This window comes from Ptychodera flava, chromosome 21 (genome assembly GCF_041260155.1).
Source record: "Ptychodera flava strain L36383 chromosome 21, AS_Pfla_20210202, whole genome shotgun sequence".
Taxonomy (NCBI): Eukaryota; Metazoa; Hemichordata; class Enteropneusta; family Ptychoderidae; genus Ptychodera; species Ptychodera flava.
Window position 1 is genome coordinate 8,167,758 of NC_091948.1, and position 22,589 is coordinate 8,190,346.

Consider the following 22,589-nt stretch of genomic DNA (forward strand, 5'->3'; position numbering starts at 1 on the left):
GAACTAGGTCAGCCAGGTAATTTATCGAGGATGGAGGCAAGGGAGCTCTCTGAGATTGCTTTGAAAAAAGGTGGTCAGCAAGGTTAAGTGGTATTCCGAGACTCGCATAAAGTTTAAAATAATGATGATAGGGAGCGAGTGAGTATGCTGCCATGGCAACACATATTGCAAATTAGCAGGCAGGGAAGCAAAATGATGGAGTTAGTGAGTAGCGGAGCAAGTTCACAAGAAGGTCTTTGTCAGAGTCAGGAGAGGGGGCAGGCGAGAAGTATGCCCCATCTGTGATGAATTATGGCTTTTCATTTTCATCCTGCAAATTCATGTTCATCTCCGTGCCTTCAGGGGATGGCTCAGAGGTCAAAGTACTGACTGGGAGTTAACAGTGACAATGGTTATTCTGACAATGATGAGCAACCAACAGTGATATTACTTTATGTATACAACACGCACATGACTCACTGCGCTAAAAACTCTGAACTGCATGTATGCATGCATACTATTAAACGCAATCGCGGGTTATCATTTCAGATAACAGATCACAGAGCTATCCATACTTTCATGTTTAATTGCATTAATTTTATTTGAATTACCAAATGCCACATTCCACAGATATATTTTGTTCATTTTAATATATGAGCCCTTTTAAGAAAAATGAAATGTTGCAACGAAGTTGTAAATGTTTATTATAGATCTTTGATTCTATAGCCTTATGCAAATTTTCACCATTTACTATTCTGATTTCCCACTTTGAATCAAGGAAAGACCCCCACAAGGAACAGAACATCTATCTAAACATGTAGATATAACAAAGAAATAAATTGGTAATATTTTAATGCAATTTTTTCCTGTCATTACGCCATGTGTTGAAATTCTGATTGACATCACATGTAATCCAGAGTACTTGCATTCATTCAACTGTCATTGTAGATTTACATTGAATGAGAAATTATCATCCTCTGGTTATAAATACACTGAATTTTACGTATGTCGAGGTGACAATCAGCAATTCCATCTAAAATGTGCTAGAAATTATTTGTAATGGAAAATCGAAGACACTGCTATTGTTACTGAGACTGTAAAAATGCCCATTCCTCAAGTATGTTCGTTTAATTTAATTAAGTATATTGTTTTCAAATTGCATTTCATTTAGTAATACTAAGATCTTTGTGTAAAATTCTATGTGATTGGTAAGTTGGAACTTGTTTTCATGCATTTTTGGCAAAGCACTGGAAAAACAAAAAATAAGCTCTAGATGATACCAATTATACATGAACAGTTCACAGTATTTTATGGAGTAATAGTGTACACATATACTATAAATATACTGCATATTTTATGGAATAATAGTCCACATATATACATGTACTACCTAGTATATACTACACATTTATAGAGTAATAGGTACTACGTATTTTATAGAGTAATAGTGTACATATACACTACATGCATATACTACAGATTTTACACTACATATGTGTTCTAACTACAGGTATTCTCTTGATAGCTGCATAGAATTATAATAGAATCTGTACAAACTCTGATATCATATTTCTTGAAATATGTCATTTGAGTCTCATACACCACAACGTGTAGTTTTTCTCCGATTTATTCAGAGGCAAATAAATTATATATAAATTAAAAGGATTAAAACCTCCTTGGGAAAACTAGTTTGTCAGCATTGGCAAAATTAATGAAGCCGCAATAAAAAAGCACTTCATTATATTTTTATGAAGGTTTTGAAGGTCAATTGTTACAAGAAATCGTTCTGAAGTGGAGCTGCTAGATATAAATGAAAATACCAAAGTGTTATGGCAATAACTTTCAGTACAGGAGACAAAGGTTTAATGACGTTATTCTTTGACCATTAAAGGTGCTCGGTTATCGGTAATAATGAAAAACGATTAACGAGTAATATCTCAACGCAGAGATTTATGAAAATATGCATTTTTGTTCCTTAGAAATGAGCAAAAATTTGAGTGTGAAATGAGAGGTGGATTGATCGTTTGGGGGATATTAATCCTACAAGGGCAGTGTTGTCAATGCGCAGGGACTGCCTTGTCTTGTCTGGCTTGAATTGAGAGCCATTATTGACTTCATATCTCTCTGCCCTCTGCTATGATATTTCCTTGATATTGGAATGATCTGTTTTGCAGCATAGGACAGGTTTACTCTCCTGGGTTAAGTATAGGCTGGTGTTTAGATATGGAGTGATTACCTCCTTGATTTATTTTACTTCAGTTTTCCCAATTACACAGTCAGATTTCTCAGTCTGAAGTTACTGCATTGACAAATAAAGATAACTGGTTTTAGGCATTTGGTATAGTTTGGTGATTTTCTCAAATTTTGTTCTGACATTCCATAATTTAATTCTCACCCTGTCAACAGAAAGTTTGCAATAACTTGCAGTTCCTTGCAAAATGTGTTTTCCAAGTACCAGAGAAAAGCATAGCAAATGTCATTTTTTTTCATAATTGAAAGTTGTGAACATCATATTTATAGCCCTTCAGTTATTTCTGCTACTGCTTATGCTCCCCAGTGACCCTATTTGTAAAGGGCCCTTCAAGACATAGACAGCAAAATGGTTGCAGCTCAGCAAATGTAGCCCCAAACTAATTCAAAGTAATATCTGTGATTGTAAATGGCTTGCCTGTTGATGACCTGGTGTTTGCTTTTATGTGTTTATTTCTTAACACTCAGGATGTCACTGCACACCTAGATAGAAACAGCACAACATACCGGTACCATTCAAAAAAAATTTATGGAAGTTGTGATTGAAATATTGATAGAAATTAATACTTTGATGTACAGTTTGCTTTGAACAGAGTCAGAATATAAGTAAGTGGTTAATGCACTTCCATCATGACATTGTATGTTCTATATGAATATAAGACAGCATGACCTTCAATATACATGTCTGTAATGTATACACATATGGGATTTTGCACAAGGACATAATTTCAATATTGTCGCTTCAATTATCAATGTACTGAAATGTTCAGGAGGACCAAACTAGCACGTGCTTAATTAATAGATGTATTTTATGGTTATGAGTACTCTTAGAAGTGGCTTGTACTTCTCCCATTGCATCAATGTCCAGTGGCCATTACCTTTTTTAAGGCTTGGGTATCAACTCAACAGCGCCACCTATGGCCATGTTGATTTTTTTGCTTTCTGAGCGCTCATGTTCACTTTCAACTCAAGAACATGGCAAGGTAGACTTCATAAGATTGAGAAAGGTACAGATGGACAGACATCTCTTCCTCAGAGTTTCTGCAAAACTGGAATTTAAAATAGTGTTATTTTATCCAGAGATATTATACATTTTCATCAGCGTTATCGGTTTTGGCTGCTGTTTCACATGGTTTTCAGTTTCAACCAATGAAAGATGTTTCCTATTCATTTGACCCAGAGGTTGTTGACCTCCCAGAATGTGTACAAATCATTCAGAGATTGTGATTATGTAGTCATTGGTGATGTTGTCTCTAGTTTTCATTTTTTCTCCCTATCTCAAAGAATCAAAAGTGTTCTTCATCTTTTTTATAATTATCATGTCTTGTACCTTGGCCATTAAAACCTTGTAGTTGCTCCCAAGTTTTCCAACCACCGAGTTTTTTCCGAGATCCATGTGTTCAAAATAAATTCAAAACAACGCTTCACATTGGGCACATAATACATAATAAATATTGAAGCCAATTTTCTCAGGACAAATTTTGCCACAGCATTGAAAAAGGGGATAACTCATATGCGTAGTTTTAGGGCAGAGAGAGATCAGAGTTGATGGAAATCGACGAGTCCCCCAAGCCAGCATGAACGGATCTTGCCATCACAACAGACATAATACTAAATGAAATAAAATCTATGCAGGGACCGCTGGATATTCAAATGCAGTCTCGTGTCGCCAGGAAAAAGTTTCTATCCATATGACTATAATGGAAGAGCAATGGGGAAACATTTCCTCTGGGAAATAACAAATTATTAATTTATCATCAGGGATGTGTTTCTTGAGTTGGATTTGATGCGCCACCAATTACCACAGCTCCCTAAATTTGACAACTTATTTAGACTTTTAATTTCATCTGATTTATGGCCGTTAAATACCATCGATTCATTTTAAAAATATTGTGCCATTTATTTCCAATAAAAATTGGCCATGTGGAAGCTGCAGTCAGAGTATTCCATGAGAAATGTGTCGTAGCTGTTGTAAAGCATGGTTTCTCACTGTGTCTTTTCGAGCCAAGTCATACAGGCAATCTCAGTTATTTTTCTTTCAAAAAAAAATGAGGTCATGGCAGTGTGGTCATTAATATTTTATTTTCATCAATTACCATGGATGAAATGCTCAAATTGACTCTGGAACAAAACAAAGACGCAGAAAACCCCAATTTTCTGGCAGTAAATCATCATGCATCTTTTATCTTATTTACAACGAGAGGTGACTGCAGCAAGCTTAAACTTTCAACTTGAACCTCACAAAATTAATCTGGCAGCAGAGAAAATGGCTCCATGGGGACTGCAAACCAATCTTAAACACAATATTCCTAAATGATAGATTGTAATTAAGGCTAATATTAAAAGTCATACCACATAATGAAATACCGCAGAAAGGCATGTGTGATGTTTTTTGAAACCTTCCTCAGGTGGCGTTGTTAAAGCAAAGGGGGCATTTTATTCATTCAAATTTATTCATAATTGTTTTAGGAGTCCTATTAATCATAATTAAAGATTGCCAAAGTTGAAGAGATCAGACGTTATCTGCATTGGGATATCATTAGCGGTGGTAATGTGTTTATATCTCATGCCAGTGTTGTGACTGCAGTAAAAATTGAAATGCCTTTTTGATAGCGTTCAGTATGATTAACCTAACAAACTTTCAAGTCTTTACTATTGCTTTTAATGTATCCGTGTATACTGATGTAATTAAAGGCCAATAATGCTATTGATCATGTTTTCACTATTTTTGTTTTTAAATGTTGTCCATAATTTCTTGTTCTACTCCCCAAAGCATGTTGATAGACACAGTGTTTGGCTTGTTAACTCAGCCTGTACATGTGTAGACTGCATTGTTATTGTTGACAAGTGAATTCTGGTCCAGACTAGAATTCAAACGTAAACAATATCAGTGCATTTTACACGTATAGACGCTTTACTATGGGTCTAGATAATCAAAATACCCATAAATGATCAATATGAAACTCAAAGCAAACAGCAAATTTAATGTCAAGCTGTTTGTACATTTTTGCTAATTTGCCGCTAGGCTCAGGTATGTCATGGTCAAACAGACCAGTATCATGTAAAATAAAGAACTGAATTTCCAATTGTATGTAAGTCGATATGTGTATCAAAATATATATATATATATATATATATATATATATATATTTATATATTATATATTCATTTTATTATATATCATTTTATTATCTTACGTTTCGTGGGCTTAATCCCACTTCATCAGGGTTAAAAATTGTTGACTGTCAAGAAATATATGTGTGTGTGTGTGTGCATCTGATAAATGTGTACATGTATGTATGTAGGCAAAATTAAATATTGTGTTGCGTGAGATATGTATATGCAGTTTTTTTGAAGATTGATTAGAGTAGAGTTGCTTACACATTCAGGATTCATTTGCCACGCGTGACCAATAACCTCTGGATGAGTAAATGAAAATTTGTTTCTTTGAAGTAATTGTGTGTGCACCTTGGGACATTATGAGAGTGTGAGAGTAATGAAATTATTCAGGATAAACTCGTTTGCACAACTAACCATACAAATATTCACCACCTAACAGCCTAAAGTGAAGAGGTACTGAAACAAGGGCTCTTCAAGCCATCAGTAATGTTTAAGGAGCCAAGTTTTTATTACTTTCTCTACGCTATGATTATGAAAGAGTAGTTCAGTCCAACGGTACCTCTGAAAACTACGGAGGTCACATTAGCACTTTTGCAGCTTGCACATGGATTCGGTTGCTCATTTGCCACCACCAGCACAGTTATGTACCCACAGCTAGGCCAAACCATGGGTGTGAAATGGTTAAAGATGCTATGAATTTGCTAAAAGAAAATTTATTCTCGGTTCTTAGCTTTTACTTTCTGATGCTTAACATCCTGTTGATATTTTATTATATGTTATATCACATATTTTTATTTATTTATTTTATCTATTCATTTATTTCTTCATTTATTTGTGTATTCAATATGCAAAAATGAATTTCCACTTTCAAACGACTGATATGAAAACAGGAAAAAATCTGTGTCACAACAAACTAGATATGCAAAGTACCTCCCGTAGGCCTTCCATTGTAGAAAAGCAACGATTTGTCTGTAGGTGTGCGTAGGATAGCAGTATTGTTACCTGTTATTTCCAGCCCTGAAAGGACTGATAAGAACAATTCCTTAGAGGAAAGAAGTTACTTATAATCTGTATCCTTGAAAAGATTCTGCAGCGTCTTGTAAAAAACAAGTTGATTACTGAAATTTCTCAATGTTGGTTATCAGGTACATGTGTAATTTGGAAAATAGCAAAGGAACAAATAAGTGTACAAGCAGTCAGATTTCTTGGACGAAGAGTTCTTCATTCAAACTTTTGACATGCTGTACTGTACCAAGAGTAGTATTATTGATTAAATCTGTAAGTGTCAGGATAAAAAGAGTTCAATATGATATTTTCCATGATTGGTGCTGATTTGACAGCGGGAGGACGGACTCGGTAACATTAAAGCACTTGATATTAAATGTAATGGGGTGAAATTCACCGCAATGGTTCAAAGACTGAATCAAATAAACTGGTCCAGTGTCATTTCCATGGCAATAACCGATGACGGACAGTAGTATAAAATTGTTTGATGTCATGGTAAAGTTGATTTAGTGCCTGCATTACAGGCGTTTAATGTGTTAACAATGTATAGTCCTTATCACGTTTTAGTGTATCACCAGTACCTGTACTTGTGTAAAAACCACAGCCTGTTAGCTGGGACTATGAAATGAAAGTCAATAAATGAAGTAATTACATCACACAATATATTTTTCCCAAGTTTATCATGCCTTTCACATCAATACTATATTAATTTTATCAATGCTTCTATAAAATAACTTTGTCATAATGTTTCTTTCCCGTAGAATATGAATTTTACTAGTTAAATTATTAAATATCATGGTTATTATTATCATAGTAGTGGTAATAGGGTACAGTACACGTATACATTAAAACAGTTACAGAGTCTGTGTGTGCCTGAACTGAACATCAAGTATGCCCAGCAATAGTACTGCAGTTAGTGGCCGATTTGGTGTTTTCATATATATCATCATCATACAGCTAGAGCCTTGCATTTTAATTCCCTGTTGAGATTCATCTGCACATCATTGTGCATGGCCCCATAGAGTTTTCCTGTTTCAAAAAAGCAAAGAGAACGGAAACACATGTCATAATCATAACAGAGACTCATAGCAATACCATGTGGGTGTACTGTACAGCTCATGAGGAAAAGTGGCATCAGGTTGATGTCATACATATCTATATTGGAACACAGCCGCAGGCTACAGCTCCATCCAATCATGGAAAGAAAAACATCTTCAACAGGGACACTGGCAATAAAATATCATAATTCATCCTCTGTTATTATGTCATGCTCTGGATGTCAAGATCAAAGTCATTTCTAATAAAAGGAAACATTAAACTCCAGGATTTCTGATCCCGTTTTCCCTTATGCTTTCCTTCCTTCCTTTATTATTTTCACTTGTCATCCCGTTTCCGGGAAGGACCCTCCTCCTTCTTAATTAATCAGCCATACGTGCCTTCCAAGAGGTGAGACGGAATTAGAACTCTGAACGGCACTGACGACAGTGCCGCCTTGTTCGTCCGATCTCTGCGGCAAATTGAAACGCTTCACCATTTGGTGACACGTCTTTCACCAGGAAGTAGATGACATCTTTATTGGAACGTTAGTGACAGAGGTTGGCGACGATCCATAAAAAGCATCAAACAGCATCTGGAGAACAATCCGTCAGAGCATGACACGTTGAATGCTAATAGAAAAAAGGACAGGCATTAGCTTTTCAATCAAAACTTTTTAAACGGCAGATTAATTTTCTTATCATTGTTAAGATGTGACAGAGGACTCGCGGGTCATCTGCGATGAAAGAAGTCGCCTGAAGTGCGCGGCTATTGGTAACAATATGTCTTGTGTTTCACTGACAGAGAATAAATCATGCCAAGATTTGTTGATAAAAAGTCACAATTGACATATTAAATTTTTATATTGCTTGTGAATGTGAAGTCGTAATTCCATTGGTAGTCGTACATCATCCCATAATGGCGGTAATGGTGTTCATTGCCACTTGGAGCAGTGTCACTTATAACTGTCATTGGTAGAGACTGACGGTTTCAGTCGTAAATTTGTGCTACCTCGACAGATTTGACTTATAGTTTTATATTGTATTTAATCATTTTGCTAACCATGTAGGTGCCAAATGTATTGGACATAAAAAATACACACAAAATTTGTTCAGTTTTCTCACTGTTGCCCCACTGTCTAGGGTGGCATGTAACAATATTGTCAGGATTGTCAGCCCACATTTTGAGCAGATGGACAGATTCTGAAAGCAGGGCCGTGTTTGGCAGGTGTGGTCAAAAGTTCACAGAGGTCACCGACCCAGTGGGATTTCATTAGTGATCCCGTCACTTGTAGTGTTCATGTCAGTCCATCCTGACGAGATCTTGCCATGTGATGACACAGCCCTTGTCAACATCAATGTCATAATTATCCACTTTATGAAAAAAATTAAATTTCAGATGGGAACATGCATTAGATCAATCTTTGTTGTTGCATTGACATGAGGAAATTGTTATGAATAGAATTGTTTAGGGTCAGTGTAATGGCCCTGTCAAATACTATACTTGTCAGCGCTGCATACATCTGTTCCTAGACACGTACTGTTCTGTTGTTTTCCCTGATTTTACTTTATAGAAGTGATGAAGTGATGGAGCAAATCAGATATACAATCTACACCTATAAAGTAGAATAGACTATGCCTTTAGGACAGATATTTTGACTCAAATATACAAGATTTCTTCACTCTGAGCTACTGCTTATGCTTATGTGGACTTATTTGAAGCTTGTGAAGTTTTCACCTTTAAATTTTTGTAAAAAAATCAAAAATTTAATTTTTCCCTTTAGAGGTTACACAGATGGCAGCCATTTTGAATTTCAAGGGTTGGTAAATGTTGCTAATTGATAATTTGTTTCTTTTAACCAAAATTTGCTTTGTGTCTCTCTTGACTTTCATTCTCAATTTCGAAAGAATCCTTGTTGAAATTTTGAGCAAATTGTAAAGTGTTTCAGGTTTGAGGTATATACATGTGCTACCTTATGAAAGACCTCTGCTTGTGGAAAGCATCTTGTAACAATAATGTTACTAATTGTCTAATTTTACTGTCATGCACAATTATTTGTGCACTTTTTGGCTGGCAGTAGTTTGTGTTCTTTCAGCTAGCCTGTAGTATTTTGTCCAAGAGGAAATATTCTGTTTATCACCCCTTTGATTCTTGCCGTTTTCAACTGCAACCTCCATCGCAAAGGAAAAGTGAAGTCATTCATTGTTACTTTGATTGCCTTACATTACAGGTCAATTTAACTAGACAAGTTACTTCCTGACTGGCATAATTGCGCTAAAAATTTATAACCACTTCTCAAAGAAAAGAGGGCGCACCGAAACAATAATGACATTTGAAAGAGATGCTTGCTATCAATCTGTTTGTAGTGATTCAAGGTCTATAAACATCAGCCTCGAATTTTAAAAAGTCACTTGCGGGATAGCTAAGAAATTGTCCGAGTGATTTACTCTCTTTAACGTTTCATTCTTCTTGCTGCATCCATGCATGAAAAGGGGAAGTTATGATGAAACAGTCCCATGAATGGTAATAATTTATCTGCCTACAAGGTGCAATTGTTCTGTCGAGACCTGATGATAGAGCCAACAGGTTCCCCACAGTGTCAACATACTGTGCCATATTCGTACCAGGGTAATAGGGCCAATTTCCAGAGCAATTTTCCATGACACAGAGTATAATTTGTGACTTTTTTTCACTTTTATTCTCTTTCTTTCCCTCTTCCCGGTTATTATCCATGTTTTTTTCTTTTCGCCACAGCTGCAACGCCAATGGGCAGATTGGAATTGGAAGCCGGGAGGAAGTGGTCACCCCGCGATTTCTGGAAGACCTGGACAATGTAGAATACATCGCATGCGGCGCTCACCATAGCATGTGCGTCAATGGTAAGTCACACTAAAGGATTCAACAGACCTAAACTGCCATGGATCAACTAATCTAGTCTGATAGTATCAAAAACCCAGGCATGAATCCAATAGGAGCTATCAGCTCATCATAGCCCACCTGTGCGTATCAGCCAGTGCCTTATCTAAAAGTGATACGGATGTGTATAGAGTTCAGAAGCTCTGTGGAATCTCTTTATTCAAATGTCACATGAGACAACTCCTATCGTCTGTACTGGTAGTTTCTATGAAAAGATGCAAGGGTGGTTCATGGCAACAAACTTTAAAAGTTGAAGGCTTTTAAATCTATTTTAGTCAATAAGAAAGATCCAATCAGTGATTCTACTGTAAAAATTTCATTGCTTTTTTTTTCTTTTCTGTAGCACAAATTTCTCCAATTTATGAAGTTTTTGTCATTTAAATTCTTGAAAAAATCTTTTTCATCAGATTTCATGCTTATTTTTACCCAACAAGAGCTTAGGACTGGTATTGAAAAAATATTGCCTCCAACGATAGCTACTTTTGCCATGACTTTTTCAACAGTGAGGGATCCCGTCAAAAACATAAACCCTGCTTGTTGTCGAGGAGAACATATCTCACAAAAAGCAGGCATTGATAAGACAAGAAGAGGGGATGTCTGCACATTATCATCTTCCACACAATAATGCAATCAATTCTCACAAAATACCTGCATTTCTGATTTGTGTCGAAATTGCCAATGATCTGGACAAGGTCATGCTGATTAGAATGATTAATTGCCGTTGAATTTTGCAAAGTCATAGTTATTGACGAGAAGATCAGAACCTGGCACGGTTACCATGGGAGTTCAACAAATTAGTGATGGAGGATATGTTGCACTTAATATGTCTGTGATAAACTTAAAGGGTTGATACCTTGCTTGTCATCTCAAAATTTTGACATCTATACTGATCTAAACTGATTATTTAAAGGTCCATTAGCTGTAACTTTTATGTATTTTTCCATCATTTTGCCTCTGTTTGTAAAGTACAGTGTCTTGTCGTAATCTCAAAGTCATGTTGAAATATGGATAGTGTCCCACTTTATAAATAACACAGACTGCACATGGATTATGTCCAGTGTTCCAGTATGATTGTAAACAACTGAATTTCAGTCCAGACTAAAATTAATTTGTCAATGCTAACCAATGCAAACATCACCATGAAATTTGACAAGAAATTTGGAGTTGGCAATCTGTCTCTTTGTTACATCAATTTCTGCATGTCTTAGTTGTTTGTATAGAGAACTTCAGATTGTCTGCCCATCATCATTATAATAATGCCAGCATTATTGCCTTGTTTGTTAACATTTCTTCCCATGTTTCTTCCCCTTTTTTCATGTATCTCTCCGTCTTTTCATTATTTGGTTCTAACTTCCAAACAATTTTTGCATCTTCACTCATGAAACATGGCAAATACTAGTTATTGCTGACCATGGAATGTTCCAGATAAAACAGTTATATTTGTGGTGGTTGTTGAAATCAATTCACTTCCCTCGGTCCCCAATTTAGTATGAAAGTTGAAGTTGTGAAAATACTGAGTGGCAGTGTCTTTGGACAAATATTTTTTTCAGCAAAAGTTTATCTGTACAGATAAGGCGTGCTTGTTTATAAGGTACCGGGGTACACTAAGGTTAGCGCCACATGTTGATAAGATATCTGCTTCACTGACAAGTCTCCTTGTGAATGTTTAATGTCCATTTTTCAAACACACTCACGGAAAAAATGTGAGATTGTGTGTGGTTTCTCATTTTCATCCCTTGATATTTCACAAAATACTTGTATTAAGTATCCGTTTGTTGTCTCAAGAGTCCTTTGTCAAAACTGATTCCAAATTGCTTGCTGGGATAGATTCATAAGAAAAGACAGGGAAAAAAACATTTCTGCATTGAAGTCGTCCAGGAGCACGTCTCTGTTTAATTTATCAAACCCAGAATTGACCCTTGGCCTCCAATGTCAAAGGTTAAAGGTCAAACATTGTTTTCCTTGGCATAATCTGAGAGGAGACTACTGGGATGGTGAAATGTCAAAAACTTGTCAAAATAAGCATCCATAGTAATCTCACCATGATCATGGGATAAGCATTTGTTGGCTTGCTTTAAATTTCATCCTGCGCTATTATCTAGGTTTATACTTGTCAAAGTTACTGTTTCTTTTTTTTGCGAGATCCTTTAATATAGCAATACATTTTTTAAAAAGTAGAATAATTCCATTAAGCATATTGATTGCTATGACCCAAGTCAACTTGAAGAGGGCACTTCTTAGCATGAAACGACAGCACAAGAATATGAAAAGTTGTTGATGCAGAGAGAGTTTTTTCCATGCAAAATGAAAAAAAAACATGAGCAGAAGAAACAGAAGCATTGAAGTCCAGATTGTAAAAACTACAACAAGTTCCAGTTGACATCAAAATCAAAGGCAGTTACATGTCAGCATATCATCACGTTTGCTACATTTTCTTTGGCACCATCCACCCCACTGGGAAAACGTCATTCAGTGCTCGTGTTACGGGCCACATATTTCCTTGACCCAGGGCACGCCGAAAGTTGTTTACGACTCTTTATGTCATAATTTGAGGTAGCTTATAGCGGAGCGATGACTCAATTTATACCTTCCATTTACCGTTATTAATATAGTGCAATTCCATCAAGAAATGTTGCATCTATATAATGAGTGCACAGCAATCTTGTTACAGCCGTGCCCAAGGGGCAAAAGCTGTCCCAACCGTTTGTCTCGGAGTGCGCTCCGGCGATTCTTAACCCCAGCTCTGCTTGTTTTCCAATTCAACTAGCTGTCATTAAGAAGAATGAAAGCCACGATGTAAAGAATCTCTCCTATGATAAGACTCTACCTTAATGGCTTTTGTTGAGAGGAGGGCGCTACTGAGATCAGCTGTCTAACAGAAATCCCCCCTGGATAAAATTGACTTTTCAGAGAGAGGGGAGCAGACTTGCTTTCCCCCAGGTTCTGTGTGAGTACCATACAAGAGTTTGACACCAACTGCTTGTGAACTAGATGACCTATACTTACGTCTTGGCGTCTCACAATTAGGTGAATGAAGTGTGGGTCAAAAACTTGGCTCGGTTGGCGGCAAGTGGATAGCGGCCATTTGTCATTATCCGGAGCAATGGGGAGGGTTAACTCACACTTACAACAGTTGCCCTTACATGGGCAGACAGTCGGATGGCAGGTTAATTACTCCTTCCCACTTTTAGCCTGTAAATCATTGAGAAAAATTACACCAAGTTATGGGAATATTGGCCCTAACCTTTTATGGCTACAGTAATTGACTCCTCATCTCGCCTAACTGTGCAGCCCCGTAGGGCTTCGGGCAACAGCTTTGTGTGTGAGCAGAGTTAGGCAAGTGTGACTGACACTGCGTTCGTCTTGTTGACAGATAGCCTGGCTGGCAGGTGAAAGTTAGGGGAGTGTAGATATTGATTGAGCACTTGGCTATGACCCAATAGCGCCACTTAATGAAGATAGATAGATTCCGTTTACAAAATCCATGGCTTAATCTATCTGGCATAATTTCTTTCCTTTTGTCATTGGTTGCTGGTAAGTTTTCTCAACTCGAAAAGGGAAAATTTTGTACAGTTTTGACATGACAAGTTTCCTCAAAATAATTTTGCATCCTTTTGTGTATAATTGAATTGTATCCAAAATCTAAATGAAGATGTTAAATTTAATACCTTTTCTCTTATTCAAAGCGAGTAAAAGGGATGTTTCCAATAGTTATTTAGAGGTGTATTATGGTGACAGAAAATATTCAATTAAACTTCCACCTTTACATAAGGTCTTGATCCCTGCACAAATACACAGCGTTTATGAATCATGTCGGTGAATACATGGCAAGGGTTCATTATCTCTAGTTTGTTAATTTCTTTCAATGAATATATTGATATTGTTGAAGGGGAAGTCTGCGGAATGCAAACAGTATCTTTATTAGATAAGTTTAGAAATGCTGTATAGCCACTTTGTCAATGGTTTGGTTTTAGTTCCGGGCTTCAGAGTCTGAGTTGCTTGATTATTTGAGCTCGTCTTTCACGAAAAATACTGTTTCAGCTGGCGAATGTAAATCAATAGGTTTCTTTCTCACCCCCCCACCCCCTCAAAAAAAAAATCACTTCATCATGACAAAATTGTTCATCACTCCCTGTGTGTTAGAAATCACAGTTCTTAATCCAGTTTGTGTTCCACTGATGTATACAGAGAGTGAGCTGTTGAAATATATGGAAAGTTCAGCCCTTACAAACACCACACTGTGTTCCGGTCATACTGTTTGTTCAGTGGTGAATGAGGGACTCTGTACAGGGCATCAGGGTTAAGGGTTAAAGCAGTGTGACTGTATGAAATCCGTAGTGTACAAGTACATGTAATAATTTAATACTCTCTGACCATACTCATATGCCATAGTGCTTTACTCTTTCACAGCAAAATCCAGACCAAAGTGATATCTGCCCATCACTAAACCAGAATTTCAGTGTTTATAATTTGCAAGAATGTTTTCTCACCAACCCCAATGCAATACATAAGTATTGAAACTGTCACAAGTTGAAGACCCCGTCAGGTATGTTATTTTAATAGAGTATAGCTGCAAGGAAACTTTACGTAGCCCCTTACCACCAGAGTTCAAGGTCGCACACCCCCCAACTGTCCTAAGTTGTATGTATGGGTTTGAGAGAATATTGAAATGGACCCCATTAGCATTGAAATTGCCCAGGCTATCAGGTTTAAAATTGCATTCTTGTTTGCTGGGATATTCATTACCTGGCGTCTCAAACCTTTGACCATTCTTTCTTTTGCTGCTCATGAATGGGCCAACATACATGTTTATGTATTCACTTTAAACATGACTAAAACATAAGCATTAGCATTGAAATTGGTGTTGATATTGGATTTAGTTTTCACCGCATGCATGAACTGTGCATTACTTTTCCCTCCACAGTTGATCAGCTGTGAAGTTTGTCCAAGTTCACACCCACCTTTTCCACGTTCAATATCAGTGAACGAAATTTGATTTTTCCTGTTTCTGTAAAGTTCCTACAAGTTTCAGAGTTATTGGATTGTGTTAAGATATGTACGTGTGATTAAATTCAAGAGGATCATTTCTGGTGAAAAAACTACTTTCAAGGTAGATCGTGCCTCGGAGACAGATATTCGGACTCTCAAATTTTTACAATACTCTTCTGACCTACCACTTGTGGGAGTTCATTTTAAAGCTCTTCGTGTAAGAAAACTTTTCACCAGCTTACTTTTTCAAAAATCAAAAATTTTATTTTTTCTCCATAGAGTTAACACAGGGATGGCAGCCATTTTGAATTTTAAATATCGATAAATCTTGGGTTATTTGTTTCTCTAGTACCAAAATTTGCACTGTGACCCCCGATTTTTATTCTTGATTTAGTAAGAGAATGGCTGAAAGTTTCATCAACGAAAGTTTGAGCAAAAGTTTAAGTCCTTCACTTTCGAGGTGCATACTACCTTAAGTTCAACCATCAAAAAAGTTAATATGTCAAGACATTTTATCACAACTGTGGGCAGATCATCATGTAGATCAATGGCCATAGTACAGCAACTCAGGCAGTACTTCAGATTTTAATTCAATCCAAGGCACACTGTGGATTATTACAATATAAATGTCAATCTTCAACACCAATCAGAAGGTCAAAATGCTGTATTTTCAAATATTCTCGAACAAAAGAAAAGAGCATATATGTGATAACCAGCCATATTCAATGGTTGAATATTTCCAGTTATAAACCTTGCACCAACATTCTGTGCAAGATTTCGAGTTACAACACAATGTGCAAAAAAATACAAACAGATTAAAATATTACAAGCAGTTTTATCTATGGTACAGAATTTGTGTTCTGATGAGACTAGAACAAAAAACATTAGTTTTATTTAAAGTTATATCATTTTAAATACAGGTGATTATATAAATGCCCATGTTTTTTCTCCCACAAGTGTACTTATTTTACCAAAATGAGTTGACATGTGGGAGCCAAAATTTTCTGTGCAGATTTACTGTTACTCAGTCTCATGACTGCAGCAATAATATCATTTTTAGAGGTATTGCAGATATTCATATTGTTCTCAAATTTTTTGCTGCCATATGTATATTAAGATCATGGTGACGTGTGTATCTTGTCTGTTTTGTTGTAGCTTTTATTACCTAGGCTTCAACCATAGTCTGTACCAGTTTTTGTGTTGTTTTGCTGCAGGTGAAACTTGAAGAAGAAAAGCTTGATAGTCAAATTGGAAATTAAGATAAGTTTTGCAGCAAGAATTAATTTTTCTTTGGTTGTAAATCTCATTACAGCAAGTGGAGAGGTTCATGTCTGGGGTCATGCCAAGCCCTGCGGCTCCCTCAAGGAAGACTTCTTGCATCCTCAAATCAAACCAGTCCCAGGATCAGCGGTTTTCCGAGTTGCAGGCGGCACTTCCCACTGTCTGGCACTGACAGGTAGGACACATGTCTCTAATATGTAAGATTCCTTGTGTTTCAGGTGCTGCATCAGTTGTTTTAATTGCCGATATACGTCTTCATATTTTACAACTGTCTCATCTGTAACACTCACCCATAAAAACGAACAGATGCTGCGTTTAACCTAATCTCAAACAGAGCGAATCTTTGACCAGATTGAGATCCATGCATTATACATAGCTCTCAGGCAAATCCAAACAAACCCTGGCACCAATACACTAACCACAGTTTTACCACGGAAGCAAAAAAAAAATTATGCGATATATCCTTCAATTACTACTTAAAAATAAGGCATATGCAAAAAATAGCTGTAGGCAAGGCAGTGGCCCATCTAATCAAAGAACAGGTCAGCTGTAAAAGTTGCAAGGTTTAGGGTGGATGGGAAATACATGCATCATCCAGAGAGAGCAATCAGTCAGTAAACTTTGAAAGATAACTGTGAATGTGTTCAGCTTTGTGGTTTTGTTCCTCCACTCAATGCTCTCAAATTATTTGAAAATTGAATACGCCGAGAGGTGATCCATCAACACTACATTATTTATACCCCGGCATCTGTCTGACTTTTTTTTCTTTCTTTCATATTATCGCAAGTCTTGTGTTTTGTTTGAAAAAACAATTGTGGGTACTCTGTGTGTTTACTTTCATTGATGATCGACTTTCCGGAACTATGTTCAGTAACGCCTTACGAATTCAAACAGCATGAAAGTCTGGTAGTAACCTTTCAAAGGAGTTTGTTTTTTTCACTGGTTCTGTGACAAAACAAGAGGTGAGCTTAGAAATGTAAAGTAGAACTTTTGACAGTTGATGGTGTCCTCAAAGGTGCACTGTAAATAGAAGGGTAGAAATTTTTAAGAAGGGTGCAAAAGTATAGCTGTCCCAGTTGCTTGTTTAACCCTTTGAGCGCCAAAGTCAATTTATGTCGCCTTTACAAAATATATCCCTGGTCAAATTTTTTTCAGGTTTTTGCCTAAATTTTGATAAAAAACAGTAGCCAATGAAATGTGATGTTCATTTTGTTCAAAATTATCAAAACAATTACAGGAAAATTTTAAATAAATGGTAAAATGTTGCACTAAAATTTTGTTGATAAAAATTACGACTCTCAAAGGGGTAATGCTAAAGAAGCAAACATCAATGATCACCAACACAGCTGTAAAGCTGAGATCTACAGAAAATTCATTGCCACTTTAGTTGTTTTTCCAGTGTTATTAGGCTACATCACTTCTCTGACAGCATTCAAAACGTGACAAGAGAGACAAGACAAGAGAGAGCTCAGGACAGAAACCCTAGTGAGGTCCAGACTTTCATGCTCTGAGGATTCAGCTAACCCGCCATGAATCCCATCAGTACACTATCACCCCATCAGAACCCAAGGCATCAGTATGAGAAGTGTTGTATCATTATGCCCCAGTTTTCACAGGTCTCTTAGAGCTTGATGCACGGCTGAGAAGTGCCAACAAGACTGTGCCCTCTAGCCACTTTGATACACTACTGACTCAAAGATGCTTTCACTAAATCAAGGGAACTTAACATGTTTGCATGTATTTGTATAAGGCAGACTTCAAATTTCCAATGTGACACATAAGTGTTAAGAAATCTTTAAAGTTCCCTCGTGAAAAATGTGCCACAGACTTCTATACAAAATGGGACTAAAACTCCATCAACTTCTACAGAACTTCTATAGAAATCTACAAGCTATAGAACTCCATAGAATTCTATAGAATCTTTTTAGTGAGGGTTGAAGGGAACACTGATGGTAAACTGTGTTCCCAGTCATAAGAAGAAGCAAAGTTTTACATGAATAGTAAAGACATTATATTCTTGGACTTCAAATTTCTATGTCCTTATGCCTGACTATTAGCCCCATGTGAATTGTGACACCCCCCCTCCCCCTCCATTATAAACACAGCAATAAGTACAGAAACATAAAACAGTATGAGAAGCAACTAAGTAAACAAACAGCATTGCCAGTATTACCACAGCTAAATTACAGTCTTAGAAAAAAAAAGGGCAATACTGCAGAATACAGGGCCCAGACTGAGCTTTGATAAATTCAACATCACTCTACAAAGGTATGTTACATTTATCCATCATGAAAGGCACCTTTAGACAAGCACTGATTAATACCATGAGGAAGATGGACCCCCTGTTTTCCAGCCCTGCCAAAATAAGCTATACTGCTGGAAGCTCTCCAAGATTATATGTTTTCCTGACCTGGTTACACAAGGCACTATTGTACATCATGAAAACATCTATTATTGCTGTTTACAAAGCTTAAACCAAAGGAAAACATCCCCTCCCTGCGATACATCCCATGCAGTGCACTGCAATTTACCAATTGTTGAATCCCAGCTGTGTATTACCAAGTAAAAAGCCACTTTTGTCTTCTCGTTTTGTTGAACAATCAGCACTGGACATGATGTCCTGACACCGCCACTTAAAACTGACCCATGCTTTCTACGTCTGTATCTCCCTCATCAAGGACACTTCAGATCCTTTGTTGTACCACACAATACAGGTCAAACGAGAAAGAAAACAAGGCAGACACAGCGAGACAATAGATCAGCAACCAGTTGCTTATACTGCCCCCTTTTTTGTAAAGAGCGATAAAAAAATAACAGGCCCTCCAGAAAACATCAGACTGTAGTATAAATAATATGTATTAAAAGTAGCAGCTTCCGTATTAGCAATACCGCACCCAATGCTGCCCTGCAAAAAGTTAACCCAGTCCTGCAGCTCCACCCTACCCGCAGATTGCTCAATCTCCTGTGGAAAGTGTGCTGCTCGGCTGACAGCATTAGGCCCAGAACAAAAGAAGTTCCAAATTGATCCACTTGAGCCCTGCATTTTACAAATGAAACGCGCGTCAGGCCTGTCACCGACCAGTTTCCGTGCGTCCAGTTTATTCACAGGGTACTGATTGGTAATTAGCAGGGGTCCTAAACATAGAAACTGCCGATTTGGAGAAACCTGCCCAACCTCTCAGGCACACGTACACAACTGTTGCATGCTATTTTTTTTTATGTTCACTTTCCAGCTGCAATTCGCTTTTATCATCCCATTAACACTGCAGAGGTTACCCTGTTATGTTTTTAGTATATACGTTTGCCCTTCAAGGCAACACAATAAAATTCTCTCCAGTTGCTGTTGGCCATTTCATGTGTTCATGTGTTCCTCTTTTCAGTAGAATGTTGCATGTATGACACAAGATTACAAGCACTGTGGGACACGCCTGTGAATTTTCTCACGTTACTATGAAGTGACTTCCCTGTGCAATGCAATAGTAAAAGTTGAATTTTCTAAGTTTTCAGGGGGGGGGGGGTTGGAGGGATGGGGGAATGGGTGTATCTTTTAAGATACAATTGTCTCTTTACGATGGTTGTCCAAAAGCGTTTGATTCGTGCATGGTCATAAAAAGAAAGGAATTGCTTTCAGCTCAAAGCCATTCATTTGAATCATAACCACAATACATGAACATTATCTAGCTTTATTTTTCCCCATCCCTCTTCGGTCAAAGTGATTCAGTTTTTTTATTCTAACTAATCAGCGTAACACTTTCTAATCAAACTCATTCCAGAATGGATATGTTGAAATTATAATAAGATTCAGTACACCCTTTTGAAAAAATTCTAGCCGTTGAAGTCAAATGCACAGAAGGGACATTTTCATCCAGTCTTCTTAATTTTTCAATATTTCTATGCAGCAGATATTTTAGAGGAAAAACTTGATTGTCAAATTGATGAATTTTCCTGAAGTTTAAAGTCTTATCAATCTCTATCATAATCTGAAAGTGTGATGACCATAAAGTGTTCAAATTTACTGCTCCAGCTACCAGAAAAACAAAAATGCTGACTATATGGTCAGCTTGAATGGTGAATTTCCATTTTTACTGAAATTGACATTATAGATTAGCTAACTGTAGATGACAGGAGATTCAACAAAGGGTGACAGGAGACTTGCTGGTCTTACGGTCACTTGATGCAAATTTATGCAAATTTTGTCACAAAGCTAGCAGCTGTAAGTGTACTGGTCAGTCGATTATATTGCCACATGTCCTCTTTGTCCGATGCTGATCAGACACAATTGCCAATGCATGAGACTGCTAATGATGATGTCTGGATTAGAGTCTGTTTGGCAAGTTGCTCGACTGCATCGTATTCAGGCGGTGTGGTGTGACATCCATAAAAGATGAAGTGCTAGAGACAGAGACCGTGACTGTTCAGAGACCTGACCATCCAGAAATCAATTGGACACGAATGACAGGAGGAAAGAATCACAGGTACACGGTCACAGTCACACACTCATACGTGTCCACACTCATACAATTATGCATATGAATATGATCATGCATATTACCAATACAGATTCAAAGACCTAGTAGTTTCACATCACAGATGGTCCCAGTGTCTGTGATTCTACTACATCTTCATTGTCTGTGATTGATTGCAGAGCAATTTCTTTCAATTGCTCTCATTATACTGATTACACTTGACCTTCTGCAGCTAATCAAATCATCCTCCTCATTACCTACTAATTACTAGACAATACGAGATATGTTCAGACAGATGATCGCTTTCAAATGGAAAATGTCTGCAGTCTCTCTCGGAGCACGTTTTATGTGTAATCTGTTGTCCTTCGACAAACTTATTTATCAACTGGTAGACCTGCGTGTAACAGTTGGGAAAATGTACTATAAACAAGTACAGTGAAACCTGTCTAAACGGAACCCTGTCTAATCTGGAAACCTGTCTATACTGAACACCTTTTCTAGTCCCTCTGACATAGAATCCCATGTTTAAGGAACATATAAACCAGACACCTCTGCAAACCAGACAGTTTTCTCAGTCCTTTTGGTGTTCGGTTTAGACAGGTTTCACTGTACACCTACATTAGAAAATTGTACCGTGAGACAGGATTAAGAGGAGACTTTTTACAAACTGGTGACTTGTGTTTGATATTATGTTGCTTAAATTAAAATCAGTGTCCTGCTCTGGCAGTCATGACCAGTAATGCTATAGTGTTTTCTGTATAATCCCACCATTTTCATCACCAAATGTTGGCTCACGCTTTCACTTCTGACAACTTTGGATCAATACTGGAGGATAGAAGTCAAGGGACAGTGTTACAGTGAAATGGTAACAGACTTTGGAACATGTTGTTAGAACTTTCTCACTTTGATGACTATGTAGACACAGGTCGCACTACCTCAGCATAACAAACAGGTATAATGTATATGTAGGATTGTATCATGCTATCATCCTATGTAATCCTGGCACTGTCTACCAATGGTGACGACTTCCAGTTATAGTAAACCAATGGGATTAACAAAGTATAAATAATGAAAGCAATACCAAAATGATTGGGAACTTAGGTGCTTTGAAACATTACTGCAACTAGCATGTTAATAACGTCCATAGTATTTCTGTAACCCCACTTTCCAGTTGTCCGTTCTTAATAAACATTCTTATCCTACAAATTTATAATTTTGTACAAAGCTGACGTTTCGATACTAATGTGACTCTGCTAAAATGAAAAAAATTGCTGCTTGATATTGATCAGCTCATAAAACCCCCTTCCTGCTCATTGGTATTTGTCATTTTGGGGGAAGGAGGAGGGGTATGTGTCTATCTATCTATCTATCTATCTATATATCTATCTATATATATATATATATATATATATATATATATATATATATATATATATATATATATATATATATATATATATATATATATATAGTTCAAAACTAATGAAAAAAATCACACAACTACATCTGATTGTCTCCACACTGCAATTCTTTTGGGCTTGAAAAAAT

The 22,589-nt window shown here is 37.0% G+C and overlaps 2 protein-coding genes across 5 annotated transcripts in view; both read left to right on the top strand.

Moving 5' to 3' along the window:
- The window catches only part of LOC139121290 (uncharacterized), a 34,231-nt gene extending 23,963 nt beyond the window's left edge, over positions 1–10,268 (top strand). For all 4 annotated transcript variants that reach the window (XM_070686064.1, XM_070686067.1, XM_070686065.1 and 1 more), the window contains one exon: positions 10,144–10,268. The gene's annotated coding sequence lies outside the window, so the exon portion shown is untranslated. The remainder of the gene's footprint in view (positions 1–10,143) is intronic.
- LOC139121289 (uncharacterized) overlaps positions 10,144–22,589 on the top strand; it is an 89,055-nt gene continuing 76,609 nt past the window's right edge. Inside the window, exons 1-2 of the mRNA XM_070686063.1 lie at positions 10,144–10,268; positions 16,607–16,750. The gene's annotated coding sequence lies outside the window, so the exon portion shown is untranslated. The remainder of the gene's footprint in view (positions 10,269–16,606; positions 16,751–22,589) is intronic.